Source organism: Mesoplodon densirostris, chromosome 4 (assembly GCF_025265405.1).
Source record: "Mesoplodon densirostris isolate mMesDen1 chromosome 4, mMesDen1 primary haplotype, whole genome shotgun sequence".
In the NCBI taxonomy this organism is placed as follows: domain Eukaryota; kingdom Metazoa; phylum Chordata; class Mammalia; order Artiodactyla; family Ziphiidae; genus Mesoplodon; species Mesoplodon densirostris.
The window spans coordinates 152,079,938-152,095,732 of record NC_082664.1 but is presented as its reverse complement, the minus strand read 5'-3'; the positions used below and the strand labels follow the sequence as shown (position 1 = coordinate 152,095,732).

The 15,795-nt window shown below is 45.4% G+C and overlaps 1 protein-coding gene across 1 annotated transcript in view; it reads left to right on the top strand.

The window, feature by feature from the left end:
- Positions 1-2,426: 2,426 nt before the first annotated feature.
- Positions 2,427-15,795, top strand: part of MINAR1 (membrane integral NOTCH2 associated receptor 1) — a 36,554-nt gene continuing 23,185 nt past the window's right edge. The window contains exon 1 of the mRNA XM_060095376.1: positions 2,427-2,508. The gene's annotated coding sequence lies outside the window, so the exon portion shown is untranslated. The remainder of the gene's footprint in view (positions 2,509-15,795) is intronic.

The window sequence follows — 15,795 nt, the reverse complement described above, 5'->3', positions numbered from 1 at the left end:
TCATAGAATTCCAGCCTCTGTCCAGAGAGTAATGCCAAAGTGAGTAGCCAACCAGAAAGTGAGAGGAATACCTCCCAAGGCTTCTGGGACAGGCGTAAGGAAGTTGGGAGCCAGGAGAGAAAGTCCTTTGTAACTATGAATACAACTAGCCACCTTCTGATTAGAATCTAGTGATGTTAGGGCCTGACAGCTATACCCCGCATGTTCATTTTACGCTGTTTTAAGCTTAAAAATTTGGTTTCCAAACAGTTTTTCTGGAAAAAATTTAAATAAATCTCTAGTCTGCCTCAGCTGAACTACAGGAGAAAAGATTTTTGTCCCTTCTCACCTTTTCTCATTTTTGTCCATTTTGTCCCTTCTCACCTTTTCTCATTTTTGTCCATTTTGTCCCTTCTCACCTTTACAAAGTTCTGGTTTTTCCTTCCAGTGCTTAGTCTCTATGGTGGTATTTTGTGGAGAAATGGGAGAAAGAACAAGAAAAAATTAAAACATATATACATATATATATATATATATATATATAAATTTGCTTAGGTCTCAAATAATTTTCCTCTGAGCTCAAGGAGCAATGAGGATCCTGAGAGGCTCAAGATCACTTTAGCTGTCACTAGACTTCTTACCTTGACACACTTTATCCCTTGGACTTACGTCTCTCTTTGCCAGAAACAATATTGCAACAAAAGACAGACAGTACTATTTACGATTTTTAAATCCCCGGGGCAAGGTAGAATGAATCAAACAAACTTTGCTCCCATCTCACCCTTTCAGATCCTTTCCCTCTCTATATAGAAGGGGTTTCAACTTGCCTCACGAGAGGTACTAAGACGCAAATGGCTTTTAAACCTCGGGCAGAGAGGAGCTCTGAGAAAATCAAGTAGTCAGCACTATCACCCCGATCAGACATTATTTAAAGTATCCATTTATTAGCAGGTTCACTTTTAGAGCGCCGTCGCCAGCGACATCCAGGCAGCGCGAGAAGGGAGGCTGAAACACGTCTGAGTCCCCCCGTCCCCCTCCCCCCCCACCCCGGGGGCTGGCGCTCAGACCACAGGTAGCAAACGTCTGAGCTGGGATCCTGGCTGCGCTCCCGGAAAAGCCACCGACTGCGGCCCTGGGAGAGGGCTCTGTCCCCGCGGAGGTAAGCTCCTCAGCAATTCTGTTTCGCGACTCGGTAGGGACCTTTGCTTTCCTTTTGCAGTGGGATCTGTCGGGTCTACAACTACACTCTTTTTGCGCTCTTCTTGACGAGGGGACCCAAAGTGCTGTTCATTGGAGCTTCCCCAGCCGCAGGGACAGGATCCGTATAGATGGTGGCCTCAGAGGCGGCTGCTGCGTTTCAGCCCCACTGCAGCGCGCCGGGTGACTCGCTGAAGGCCTCCAGTTCTAATGGATGTATCCAATTTGACTTTTGGAAACCCACCCTAGTTTCATTGGGCTTTGGTGTTTGTGTGTGTGTGTGTCTGTCTGTGTGTGCCTGTGTGTATTTGTGCGTGTTTGGGGAGGGGGTGATCACGTGACTGCCAGTCGCTCCAATCTGGGTACCATTTAAGCCCAGTGCAGCCAAGAGGGAAAATCAATGTGCGAAGTGACCACTCTGCCCTGGCCTTGCAAAGGACTGCGGAGTCGGAGGCCGGGGAAGGGTGAGCCGAGTGCACCGGGGAAGAGGAGAGGCGAGGACGCCGTTCGCCCCTGCTTGGCCGCTGGGGGCCGCAGTCACCTTCAGCGTAGGGGAGCGGGGAGACGCGAACCCCTTTGGCGGCTCCGGCCGCCGTGCTCCCTCCAGCGCACAGCCTCGGCTCGCTCACCCCCAGAGCTACAGCCGCGACCCGGGACCGAGCGGACGTCGCCTTCCCCGAGCTCTGGCTGGGCCCCCATCCCGCCCTCCCCGGCCGCAGCCTCCAGACAGGCAGCCTCTCGGCGCGTCCGCCGCGCCCCTCCCGGGCCCGCCCCCTCCGTCCCCCGGGTGCGCGCAGTCGCTGCCAGTGCGCCCTGCCTGCCAGCGCGCCCCGGGCGGGCGAAGATGAGGAAGCTGAGTCGAGCTCTCTGCCGCCCGCTTCCCGGCCCGCGCCGCTCACCGCCCGCAAGCCCGTGACGCGGCGGCGCCAGCCGAGACACAAAGACCACGGCTGGGGCCGCCCGGGGGCTGAGGCCACGTCCCGGGGCCGCTGCGAGCCCGAGCGCCATGCGAGCCGGTGCCGTCCGCCCGCTGCCCGGGAGGAGCCCGAGCGCTCGCCTTTGCCGCCGTGCGCCGGCCCCAGTCCCGGCTGCAGCCCGGTGGGAGCCGCGCAGGTGAAGGCAGAGCCCGACCCGGGGCGGCCGAGGCCACAGCCGCCCCAGCCCCCGGGGTGCGGCCGCTGGTGCGGACCCCCGGGTGTCCGAGAGTCGGCGGGGCCCGGCGGGTTCCGGAGTCTTCCCGAGCCGCGGCGTCTGAGGCCGGGCTGACCCCGGCGGGAAAGAAGTGGGAGCCCTGCTGGGCGGCGTGGGCCCGGCGCCGGGGGAGCCTCGGAGGTAACTTCGGAGAGCCCGGGACGGGCGGGGGGCGGGAGCGCACGTGTGCTTGAGTGTGCCGGTGTGAGGTGTGTACGCCGTGTGCCCGCGGCTCGCCGCACACGCGCGCGGGGTGTGAGGTCCGGGGCTGCGGGCGCACCTCCCCGCCTCCCCTCGGCCCCGGAGCACTGCGGGCCGCAGCGTTGCGAGCTGTGATGGGCAAGGTGTGTGTGCGGTGCTGGGATCGACCAAACCTGGTGGAGAGATCGGGGGTTCGTTAAGCGAGTCAACGGGAAAGGATCGTGCAGTTTGGGGCAAGTTTTCATGGCAGAAAATTCCCTTGTAGAAAACGGTATCTTGAGGGTTAAATAGGCGAGCACTGTGTGCAAAAAGCCTGACACATCAGAGGCACAAAGTAAGACGGAAAGCTGGACGAACCCCAGCTGGACGGACCAGTGCCTCCAATTCTTAAATTGAGATTTCCAGTCACGTTGACGTGGAATGGGATCGTTGTTCTTCCCGAGGAGATAAGGATGTTCAACTTCACCTGCCAGAAACACAGAAGCCAGGCCTGGCGGATGAGGTGCGTGCACTCACACGCTGTCTACCTCGTGCATCTGCAGCATTCCCTACCTGTTCCGCCCTCCCTCTTTAAGCGAGTATTCCTCCGGGCTACCACATCCAGCCAGGGTAACCGTTTGCCTACTCTCTCAAGGGTGCCGGGAGCGTCTGGCGGCATTTGAGCAGCTTCACTGGAACAGCGTCCAATCCAGCATTGTTTTGCTGGAAGACTGTAGCCGTGTTAAACTGTTGTGTAAGGTGGTTGGGTTCACGCACACTTTTCAGTGGGAATTAAGTATCGTTTGCGAAAGACCTAAGCTGGGGGATCCAGAGTCTCTGCGATAAACAATAGAGATTAAAAAAAAAAAAACCCAAACAATAGAGATCTATCTTAGAGGCTTCTAGCCCATTTGTCTTGTGGAAGGAGAAGAGTCCATGCTGCCGCCCTCATGGCTGTGATTGGGAGCTTCACTGCCCCAGCTGGCTGCGATTTTATGCGTGGCATGTAGAGTTGCCAGGAGTGGTTTGGCAGCAGGGTATGGGGCCAGGTAGGCACCCCTTTCTCCAGCAAACAAGCTGTTGCCACCGCCTCCCCCAGATGGAGGAGTTGGGTAAATGACCCTTCCTTCCCATTTCTATGACCGCCAGCATCCCTGGAGTCTGCTCTGCAGGTAGAAGACAGCAGACAGCTGTGGCCACAGGATGTCTTTTGGAATGCGACCCTCGCAGCAGTATTTTGAGGACAGTTGAAATAACAGAAGGAGCTTCAAGAGAGTAAGGTGCCTGCTGCTGTAGGGAGAGTTGTACACCTCCCCTTTAGGGGCTTTCTTCCTGTGTATCAGAGTAAGGTAGAGCAGGAGAGAGAAGGGGGAGTCTGTGGAAAGAACACATTTAGAGATTTTCTTAGGTTCCTGGAACCTGGAAGGAAAACCTTAAATGTCTGGTAAATCGAGTCTGATTTTTATTGTGCGTGTCTGAGAGGTTTATATAAATCTGGGTCTATGTGCAAATAAATGGCCAGGGAAATAATAGATCAAACAGTTTATTTGCATTTCTGATGAGTTTGGTGAGGAAGTGTTGTACAGCAGTTAATATTTGGAAGACAGACAAAGGTTTCTTTGTTGGTGATGTGTTCTTTTTGAATTTTACATATATAAAGTCCTTTTTTTTTTTCTTTCCTGGCCAGTGTTAGAGGCAAAATTGATACGTCTTTCCAGCTTCCAAAGCTTTTGTAGCTATTAACCCTCTGATATTCCCTCCGAGACATTCAGTTGCCTCTGTGAGGTTAAGATGTCTGTCCTGTCTCTGCGCACTGCACACAGAACTGGTCTGGGGGTTTTCTCACTCAGGAGTCCCCGAATAAGCCCTTTCTCAAATCTTGACAAATGTGAAGCAGAAAACAGTGTTGCAGCTATGGCTTTGTGCTTGCGGGGCAGGGATTTGATAACCAAGAGAAGGAAGGGGAAGACCCTGCTCCCTGCTTCTGCCGAGTGGTGATATGTGTTCTCAAAGTAGCCGGGAAAGGTTTCAGATTCCTCTGTGGCTATGTTGCTAAAGCCCACTGATTAGCTTTTCCCACTGACATTTGGAGCTTACCTGCAGACTTGGTGTAAATTGGAAAAAAAAAAAAAGAGGTGTATGGAGTTTAGAGACAGGCAGAGGCAGCTGGTGGCCAGCCTCAGGTATGCTTCTAACTTCACCGTATGACCTTGGTAAGTTACTTAACTTTTCTTCATGTTTATATAAAATGACAGAGCATCAGACTAGACCATTAGTTTTTTCCCCCTCTTTCTCTCTCTAAGAGTAGAGCTCTTTAAGTTAAATCTTATATGAAAGTTAAGTGTATGAAACAGATTAAAGATGAGGGAGGGACATGGCAGCCTGTTCATTCCCAAGGTAATGTCTGAAGCACCCTCTTGGAACTGCTTATGGCACCCCAGAACACAGTTAGAGAAACCCTAGAAGCCTTCTCTCCAGAATGTGGCATATTCCCCCTTTGAGCGTTTGAAATGAAATACTGTGGTCGCCTAGTTCTGTGTTATTAAGGAGGATCTGGCAGCTGGTCCTCTTCGATGGCTAGCTAACCCCCTACAACGTGGACTCCAGAAAGATCCTGACGTCTTCAGCCCTAAAGCTCCTAAATAGAGCACAGTACCTGGCAGGTAAGTAGGTACTTAGTAAATGCTTGCTGCATGGATAAGAAAGTGAGGGAGTAAAGTTATTTTGACCGAACAGGGACTAATGGATGGAACGACTACAGTATAAATCTTAGGAGGGCAGGGACTTTGATTGACTTGTTGCTGCCTAGCGAAGACAGATTTTGGCTCATTGCAAGAAAAACCTTTAAACTCGTTCAAGTTGGGAACCGATTGCTCTAAGAGGTCATCAGCACCATGCGTATGGTGGTTATTATTCTGCTAATAAAGAGTCTGACTGTCTTTCCTTCTGGGAACATGGAGGATGGCAGTTCCCTGGTCACACGGAATTAGATGTGGCCTTGTGCCTTGTTTGGCTGGGAGCTTTCAGAGTTAGCAGGTGCCTCACTTCTTTGTTCTCCCTTTTCCTCTGCTCCAGGACAGTCAGAGTTCCATGGGATTTCCCTGACGGTCCAGTAGTTAGGACTTGGAGCTTTCAAGCTGCTGTGGCTTGGGTTCAATCCCTGGTCGGGGAACTAAGATCCCATAAGCTGCACTGGGGCTGCCCCTCAGCCTGGGTCCTAGACTGAAGGTGATGTGGATCAGAGCCCGTGGCTGACTCACCTTGGTCATGTCCGTGGATAAGAAAGAAACCACGAGTGTTTTAAGCCACTGGAATCTGGGGACAGTCTTGCTGCAGTATAACCTAGCCTATCCTGATGGATGCAACATGTAAAGAGCTTAGGATAATGCTGGTTTGGGATCAGAACACATAGCATAGCAGTGTTATCCAGGAAGGCCAGAGGTTGCTGAGACAGGGCTTCCCGGGGATTAGAACCTTGGTGTGATTGAGGCACGTGGTTGTCATCTTTGCTGGTTGCAGAGTTCATTTGCTAATATACCCAGGCCCATCTTTTAGAGAAGGACCCATGATAACCAAAGGCCTGATGCATAAGACATAAAATGCTGGCTTAATAGGTTAGTGGGAAGAAAGTGAATCGTTAAGTGTGTTCACTGGTCAGGGAGAAATGCCCATTAGAAGCCAGATAATAAAAAGAAGCTGTTGGGCTTCCCTGGTGGCGCAGTGGTTGAGAGTCCGCCTGCCGATGCAGGGGACACGGGTTCGTGCCCCGGTCCGGGAAGATCCCACATGCCGCGGAGCGGCTGGGCCTGTGAGCCGTGGCTGCTGAGCCTGCGCGTCCGGAGCCTGTGCTCCGCAATGGGAGAGGCCACAACAGTGAGAGACCCCGCGTACCACAAAAAAAAAAAAAAAAAAAAAAGAAAAAAAAAAGAAGAAGCTGTTTTGTGAGCTTGGAATGAAATGTAGGGGAGTTAGTGGAGTGAGCTGCAGGGCCAGTGTCATATGGCTGTGACATGCTGTTGTTTCCCTTTTTATCCAAGTTCGAGAACTACCTGCTGAATGCACTACATACATACACACAGACACCATTTAATGCCATCCCTAGTGCGTGATTTGTTGAGCATGATTACTGTATGATTCTTCTGGGGCTCTGGTGTCCCATGTTCTCAGCCAATGGGAGCTTTCCTGGCAAGCTTTTCTACTGGCTTGGCCTGTGGGAACAGTGCCCTACAAAATCTCTCAGCCAGCGAGCCCCGCACCTCCTCTCCGCCGTGGAAGCCTTCCTCAGAAGCCCTTCCACCTGCTGTGCCCTTTCCTCCTGCCTTTCTCCTTGTGTCCTGGTGAGCAGTTTTGACTTCCGGTGGCTGATGTGCTTTGATTACCACATTGCGGCCTCTGTAATATCACTGGGATTTTGAGAAAGGAAAAATGTATGCAGGATGCTAAACATGCAAGCTTTATGGTTACTTAAGGAGACTTCAGGTAAACAGCTGAGAAAACAAACCAAAAAAGATCAATAGGCCAGTAGGGATTGATGGGAGTCCTGTGGGTGCGAAGGGCTCTAGAACCTCCTGGAAGCCTGGAGGGTTGACCACAGTCGTGAGAAGGCCAGCCAAGAGACACGGGAATGGGGCCTGGAGTTGAGGTTGGAGAACGTGGAAAGCCGTTTGGCATTGTGGGTGCAGGATGGAGAGCAGGTGGTGAGTGGGTGGGTTGGGGGGGATGGGGATGGGTAGTGAGTGGGAGTGGGCACGGGTGTGGTGGGTAGTTGGCTCTGTGCGCTCTCCCTATCTGTCCTGCTGCCACGGGTGCACTTCCTGCGCTGTGTTGAACATACCTCGTGCTGGTCTGCCTCTCCCACCGAACTGTGGGCCTCTGGAGGAGTGGGACAGTGTCTCAGTCCCCGTCTTGCCCCAGTGACCGGCACGGAACAGGCACAGGCTGGGCAGTGCAATAACGCTGTCCTGTAGAGGAAGGAATGAGCATCGTGTCGGATGATTCAGAGGCCCTCAGCAGGGGCGGGGGAGGCCTGGCTCTGTAGCTGCCGCATGATGAAAAAATGGAATGATTCAGTCCGGTAACCTCCGTCTGAGTCAACAGTACGGTGTGGCCACTGGAAAGATCCTTAGCTGAAAGATGGCTTCTGGAACGAGGAAGGGGACATCCATTATTTTCTGTACTTCAGTATAAAGAAGCTTAACTCCAGAAGCCCATGAGCCAATTGGAAATTATTTAAAGTACCAGAGTGCATCAATGCCAAGATGTGTCTAGTCCAGCATTCCCAGGCAACTGTCAGGGCAAGGACAGTACCAAAGCCTCTTGGGGATCTTTTATTGTATCGTATTTTTTAGATTACTTTTTATTGGGGTATAGTTGTTTTACAGTGTTGTGTTAGTTTCCAGTGTACAACAAAGTGAATCAGCTATACGTATACATATATCCCTTCTTTTTTTGGACTTCCTTCCCATTTAGGTCGCCACAGAGCACTGAGTAGAGTTCCCTGTGCTACACAGTAGGTTCTCATTAGTTATCTATTTTATACATAGTATCAGTAGTGTATATATGTCAATCCCAATCTCCCAACTCATCCCCCCCACCCCGGGGGGATCTTTATAAATGTAGATTTCAGGCCTATGCCTGATCTGCATCGGCAGAATGGCTGGGCTTAAGGCCCGGGCCCCTGTTTATCCCCCACGTTTACAAGTGCTGTTTGGAGTTGCCTGAGGAAGGGGAAGATCTGAGTCAGAGACCTCGTCCCCATCGATAGGAAGGGTACAGGGCGGTTGCAGCTAGGTCCTGAAGTGAATGGTTGGAGGACGCGTGAAGGACCAGTTCCCTGTCTTGGGGCTGTGGTGCCCAGGCAGGCATGGGTCAGGGTTGCTGTGAGCTTGGAGAATGGGGAGAGGGATGTGACATGTGTCCAGGGTTTTAGGATGTATTTCAGGATTACGGTACCAGAGAGCCCTTATCAACATCATGCATTATCATTATCCTCAGCTGCCAGTCAGTAGAGGGTTCTACCTGACAGGCTGGGCAAACCAGATCTTATTTGATCAACTAGAGCAAAGCATTTGCCTTCTGAGAAGGACTGCAAACCTTCCAGCTATGTCTACCCTAAATACAAGAAAGTGGAGAGGACAAGACTTCCTTCCTTGCCTGTGTGCACTGGTGGTCAGGGATTCAGGCCCTCCGTTAAAGAGGTACCCAGCTCCAAGATGGCCACATCCTAATCCCCAGAACCTGTGAATCTGTGACCTGACCTGGCAAAAGAGACTTTGCAGGTGTGGTGAAGACCTTGAGCTGTGGGGATCATGCTGGGTGATTGAGGTGGCTCGAAGTAATCACAAGAGTCTACCAGTGGGGAAGAGGAGACAGAAGAGTTAGCGATGGAGATGTGGGCACTGGAGAAGAGCTCAGAATGATGTAATTGCTGGCTTCGAAGCTGGAGGAAGGGGCCGTGGGTCAAAGGAAACTGGGCAGCCTCCTGGAGCTGGAAAATGCAAGCAAACAGATTCTCCCTTAGAGCCTCTGGAAGGAGTGCAGCCTTGCTGATACCTTGACTTAAAAACCCATTTGGTCTTCTGACCTCCAGGACTCTAAGATGATAAATCTGTGTGGTTTTAAGCCACTATATCTATGGTAATTTGTTACAGCAGCAATAGGAAATGAATACAGCACAACCTCTGAGATGATCAATATTTGCCACCTAAGTGTTGGGAAGCCACAGAACTTTGCAGAACCAGAGGTGTAACTTTGACTTTTTCTGGTGGCAGTGGACATTCTGGGGAATCTGATCAGATCTTCACCTTGGTCAGTGTTTCTTGAATCCTAAAACTCTACCCTCTCTACAATGAACTCAACAGAGGCCAAAGGTTCCATCGACTGCAGTTTCGGAAACACAGTAATAAAAGTTCAACACTGTCCCCAAAGTGCGACTAGTCACTGAGACCACATAGCCATCCCAGTTATAAGATGGCCACACACAGGATCTAGAGTATGCATTTACATTTATAATGAAATGAAAACAAACAGTTAAATTAAGACAAATCATATAAAAATGGCATACCATTTCCCCCAAATGGCATATATAGGAAAATACATGAAAGGAGGGTTGGAAAAACTTTCCTAAATGAGAAATGAACTAGAGGATTCTTATACTGTTAGGAAACATTTTGACTTCCCTCAAATGGTATCTGTCTGTACCTCTTCATCCCAACAGTCATCATCTGGTCCAGGGCCTCATCTCTTCCTGGGAAGTCAAAGGTCAGGAGGGAGGCTGACATAGGAATGATTTTAGGTGGATAGGGGGGAAGTTGAGGGTGCTCCCAGCTCTCAATATTTTTTCACTGTAAAATGGAACATGAGTGGTACCTGAGCTATTTTTGGAGATGTTTTGATAAAGAACATAATCACCTTGGAGGTAAATATTATATCAGAGACAATAAACTAATAAATAGTGTTTATTCGCACATCATATTGTATAAAGTGCCTTCCTGGCCAACCAAACACGCCAGTCATGCTTCAGCCTCAGGGCCTTTGCACTTGCTGTTCCTTCTGCCTGGGATGCTTGCTTTCCTCCTCATGTGGTTTGCTTGTGGTTTCCCAAATAGGTATTTGGGAACTTCATTCAGATGTAATCTTTCCCCTGAGGACTTCTCTGAACATCTTATTAAAAATTGCAGCCCCCACCCCTGGCCCATGCTTTCTAACCCCTCCTCTATTTTTCTCCATAGCATTTTCCACCGTCTAATATACTATTCATTTTACTTATCTATTTTGCTTATTATCTGTCTCCCCACTAGAATATAAGCTCATGAGGGTAGGTGTTTTTTTTTTTTCTTTTTTTGGTCTTTTTGAATACCCAGCTGTATTTCTTTTATTTTTTATTTTTTATGTTTAAAATTTTTTACTTCATTTCTTTTTTTTTGGCTGCATTGGGTCTTAGTTGCAGCGTGTGTGGGCTCTTCATTGTGGTGCGTGGGCTCCAGAGCATGTGGTCTCTGTAGTTTGCGGCATGCAGGCTCTACTTGAGGCATGTGGGCTCAGTGGTTGTGGTGTGCAGGCTTAGTTGCCCTGTGGCATGTGGGATCTTAGTTCCCCGACCAGGGATCGAACCCACGTCCGCTGCATTGGAAGACAGATTCTTTACCACTGGACCACCAGGGAAGTCCCCCTGCTGTCTTTCCAGTAGTTAAAACCATGCCTGACACGTGCCAGTTACAAAATAAATATTTTTGAACGAATAAATGGGTGTCTCATTTGATCCTGTTAGTAATTCCAGGAGGAGGAATTGAAATCTTACTTTTCTAGGTGAGAACACCAAAGATCAGAGATAATAATTTACTTCCCCAAGTTTCCATTGCTTGGGTTTGCCTGCAAATCTTTTCTTCTTTATTTTTTATTAGAAAATCACATATTCCGAATATTTAACTGATACAGACCTAAAACAAAGGGAAGGAAAAAGCACCGAGAGATAGTTTTTATTAACATTTTGGTATATAGGGTGTGCATATAGATAATTTTATATCATATTACAATATGCCATTTAGAAGCACACTTTTTTTTTTTTTTTCTTTTTGCGGTATGTGGGCCTCTCACTGCTGTGGCCTCTCCCGCTGCGGAGCACAGGCTCCGGATGCGCAGGCCCAGCGGCCATGGCTCACGGGCCCAGCCGCTCCGCGGCACATGGGATCCTCCCAGACCGGGGCACGAACCCGTATCCCCTGCATCGGCAGGCGGACTCTCAACCACTTGCGCCACCAGGGAGGCCCAGAAGCACACTTTTTTACTTAAGAATACATCATTAAAAATTAAACATGTCAATATGTATATCTGTGCAACATGGCTTATTAGTGGCTGCATGACATTTCACCATATTGGTGTACTTCAATTTTATATAACCAATAACCAAAGGTTATTGCTGATTTTTTCTTATTATAAGCAACATTATAGAGAATATTCGTAGCACTTTTTTTTACACATATCTGATTATTTCCTTTAGATAAGTATGTACAGGTGTGGATTTGTTGTATTTAAAGGATGTGCATATTTCAAGTTTTATGCAGATTACTTCCTGTAACGATCACACAAATTTTTCTCTCTCCAACAGTGCTTGGGAGGGCCCACTTTCCCACATTCTCCCCAACAGTGGTATGAGTCTTCTTAACCAATACCAATTCAGCAGGCAAAAAATCCATAGCATTTTGGTGCTTCTTCACCTTAGAAAGAATATATCATTTTTATTTTCTTTAGATGTATAATGATAAGGCAGTCAAACAAACTGCTGTTTTAGTTTGCTTTCTTTGTTTATTAGGATGTTGCCCATTTTTTCCTTTGCCTTTCTTTCTTTGAATATTGACTCCTTGTCTTTGGGGTGGTTCATTCTTTCGTATTAATATTTAAAGGTTTTTATAAGATGCAAAAAGTTTCTGCATTCTTTTCTTTTTTCAATTTCTGTGATGTTTATTGACAAGGTAAGTCATTTTCATTTATCCAAGTTGACAAATCTTTTTCATCATGATTTCAACTTTTGGAATCTTGTGTGGAAAATCTTTCACAACTTCAGATGATTTAATCCTGGCTCAGATTTCCTTCTTTACATTTAATCTGTTATTTACTTTTGTATATGGCAAAGAATGAGAGCTAACTTAATTTTTTACCAACTGTTTAACTGTTTTTTCTAATAATACTTAACTATTAACTATTACTTAACTATTCAGTAACATGCTTTACTGAATAAAACATTATTTTCTCATTGACTTGAAATGCTACCTTCCTCGTAGAATGAATCCTTAGCTACATTTAGGTATGCTTCTTGTCCTTTTATTCTGTTCCATTGATTTACCTGTCAAATTATACTTACAGGAGCTTTGTATAGTAGGCTTTAAAATTTGTCTATCCAAATAGATTGCCATTTGGACCCAGAATTCTTAACTAATTAAAATAAAGCAAATAACTATTTAGCGTTCCCTTTAACACACGGGCCTCTCACCATAAAAATGCAAAAGCAGCAAAACATAATCAACAACAAAAAACTGTTGTCAATTTTCTTAATAGTTACCTTTACAGCCTTATTTACAAAAATTTTCTTTTGGCTCTATTTTGACAGGTCTAAGTGGGAACTTGTTTATCTAGTTTTTAAAATTGATGTTCATTTTAAATTAGCACATATTTTTTAAAATGCAGAAAAGTACAGAAAATAACCTAAAAGATGTCCACATACCACAGAGATTAAATAGGTGTTAACATTTTGTCATTTTTGCTTCCGTGCTTTTTTTTTTTTTTTTAAAGAAAATACTATGTGGTAGTTCAAGTTCTACCTGCTCCTCCTTTTGTTTAATTGCCAGCTATTCACCCCACTGGAGAAGGAGGATTCTGTCCCTAGGGTTATGGGAATGGTTGCCTGACATCTGACTCTGGAAGATGAGACTGACAGAAGCTTGTTAATCACATAGACTCACAGTCTTGGGGGAGGACACAGCACATCACACAGGGCCACACTGAGGTTGACTTGGGAGCAGAGTGAACAAGCAGGGTCTGTCAGGGGCAGGCTTCATAGTAACAAGAGGGTGAGGTGACCCCTGTTTCCTGTGGGAGGATGTGATTGGCTTGTTTGAATATCCCTGGTCTGGCAGGGTACCAAACCTGCTACCCAGGGATAAGTAGGAACCACCTGGTCCCTTTGATGAGGATGGTTATTTGGCCAGAGGATCCTATCTGTAGGAGCAGAGTAGGCAGAGGAGCTTGTGGCTAGATCATTCGAGACCCTCCAGGTTTCACCAGATGTCAAGACAGCACATAATATTGGGCCTTAATTTTAGGCGTTAAACCACATTTTTCCTTCTCCTTCTTTCTCTCCAAAGGAAACCACTCTGCCAGACATGGTATATGTCATTTCCATATAAGTTTTTGTACTTTCCTTTTTATATATACATCCCTAAACATTCTATTTTTTTAAAAAAAATGATATCAATGATATACATCCATTTGCAACTTTCTTTTTCCATGCATTTTTATGTTTTTGAAGTTTATCCTTAAATTTATTTTAAATAAATGCATTCATATTAGCTGCTGTATATTATCAATTATTTGAATAACCCCAAGTTTATCTTTTCCTCCGCTGTACTATTTTACTATTAAAAAGTGTTTTAATAAACAGTTTTGCTTCCTTCTGAGCCCATGTGAATGGTTATCTCTGGTAACCATAGATAAACAACATAACCAGAGGTGGATTTGGATGGCAGTAGGATTTGTTTATCTTGAGCCTTATCCATATTGCCAAATTGCTTAATGTTTGCCAGACGCTAATATGTATAACATGAGATAGATACTATTATCATCCCATTTTGCAGCTGAGAAAACTGAGACAGAGAGACTAATAACTTGCTCAAGTCACACAGCTGGTAACTGGAAGAGCTTGGATTTAAACTTGGGCAATTTAGCTCTGGAGTCATGACCTTTAACACTTATGCCATTCTGCCTGTAACAGATACCAACTATATTCCAATTTGGTTTTGACTGATACTATCTTATCCCATCTGCATCCTTTCATCCTTTCTGTGACAACATGTTTAGGTATGTCTGTTATAGGTAGCATTTGACTGCAATATTAAAAAAAATGTTTTTTAATCCAATTTGAGAGTCATAGTGTTTTAACCAGTAAATTTAGCCTATTTACATTTACTGTGTATGTTGTATTTGGAAATATTTCTGTCATCTTATTTGTAATTTTTACTTGTCCTAATGTGTCTTTGCTTCTTTATTTCCCACTTTCCTACCTTCTATTAATTGATTGAATTTTATTTATTCCATGTTTTCTGTACACTGGTTCAGTAGTTTTACATTAAGTTCTACAATTTCTTCCTGTTCTATTAGTGGTTATGCATAAATTTTTTCTAATATACATTTTTTTTACTCAACATTAAATGTATTTAACATCCCTTTTCTCCTCTGGAGAATACAGGTAATACTTAGAGAGTTTTAACCCTGATCATTGCCCCTTCCATTTTACCTCTAAAATTAGTAATTGTTTTATACAGTTGATGTGTTTAGAATTAACTATATGTTTACCTCTTTCTTTTCTCTGGATTCACTTTCCTTCTCTCTGAAGGAGCTTCTTTAGTAGCTTTTACAATGAGGAGTGTGAGTGACAAACTGTCTGAAATTATAATTTTTTCTTTATTTCTGAATAATAGTTTATCTGGTAATAGAATTGTAAAACTATAAGTTATTTTTCCTTAGCACTTTAAGGATTTTATGCCTATGTCTTCTGATCTCTATTTTTATTCTTTAAAAATCTGTTTTCAGTTTACCCTTTTCTAGGTAATTCACTCACCACCTTCCCGTTTTAAGGCTTTCTTTTTGCTTCTGGTATTCTTCAATTTCAGTATGATGTGTGTTGGTGTCTAAGGGTGGGTGAATTCATTTTTGTATGCCTTATTTGGAGTGTATGTTGCACTTTGAAAATTCAAGTTTTTAATTCTGGAGCATTCCCTAGACATTATCCCTTTGATTATTGACTTTCCACCATTTGTTCTTATCTTTTCTGGAACTCCTGTTAGACATTTGTTAAAACTTCTCCTTTGCTCTATGCCTTTTAACCTCAATCTCATAAAAAATCTTTTTATTTCTCTGCACTGCATACTGCTAAATTCCCTTAGATATATCTTCCAGTTCACCAATTTTCTCTTCACTTATATCTAATATGTTATTTGATCTGTCCATTGTGATTTTTATTTCAATGATTATTTTTAATTTCTAGAAGTACTGCTTCACTCTTTACCAGATGCATATGTTCATTTTTTCACATCTTTAATTTGGATTTCCAAAATGTTTAAATATCTTTACTTATTTAAAATATACTTATAGCTTTTTAAAGATTGTTTTCCATTTTGTGATGTTCTTGAAGTTCTAATCCTCCTGATTATTTTGTGTCTGCTGACTGTTACTCACTGTTGTGTATTTCCTCTTGTGTGTTGTAATTTTTAAAAATAGTATTCAACGTGAGCGTGGCTTCTTTTCTCTTTGGGGTACCCTTGATTGTTCAGAGCAGTTTTGCACTTGTTTTGCTTGTATCCAAGGATATCACCAACATAGAACCTATTTGCACATTAATTTCTTAACTCAAGAGACCTTAAACCATCCAGCAACATAAATTGAGCCCTAACGTATTTAAGGCATCAGCCCTGTTTTACATTCTAAGCCCTGTTTTACATTTAACCGAGAGCCCAGGCAGAAGTTGACAAGTTTCCT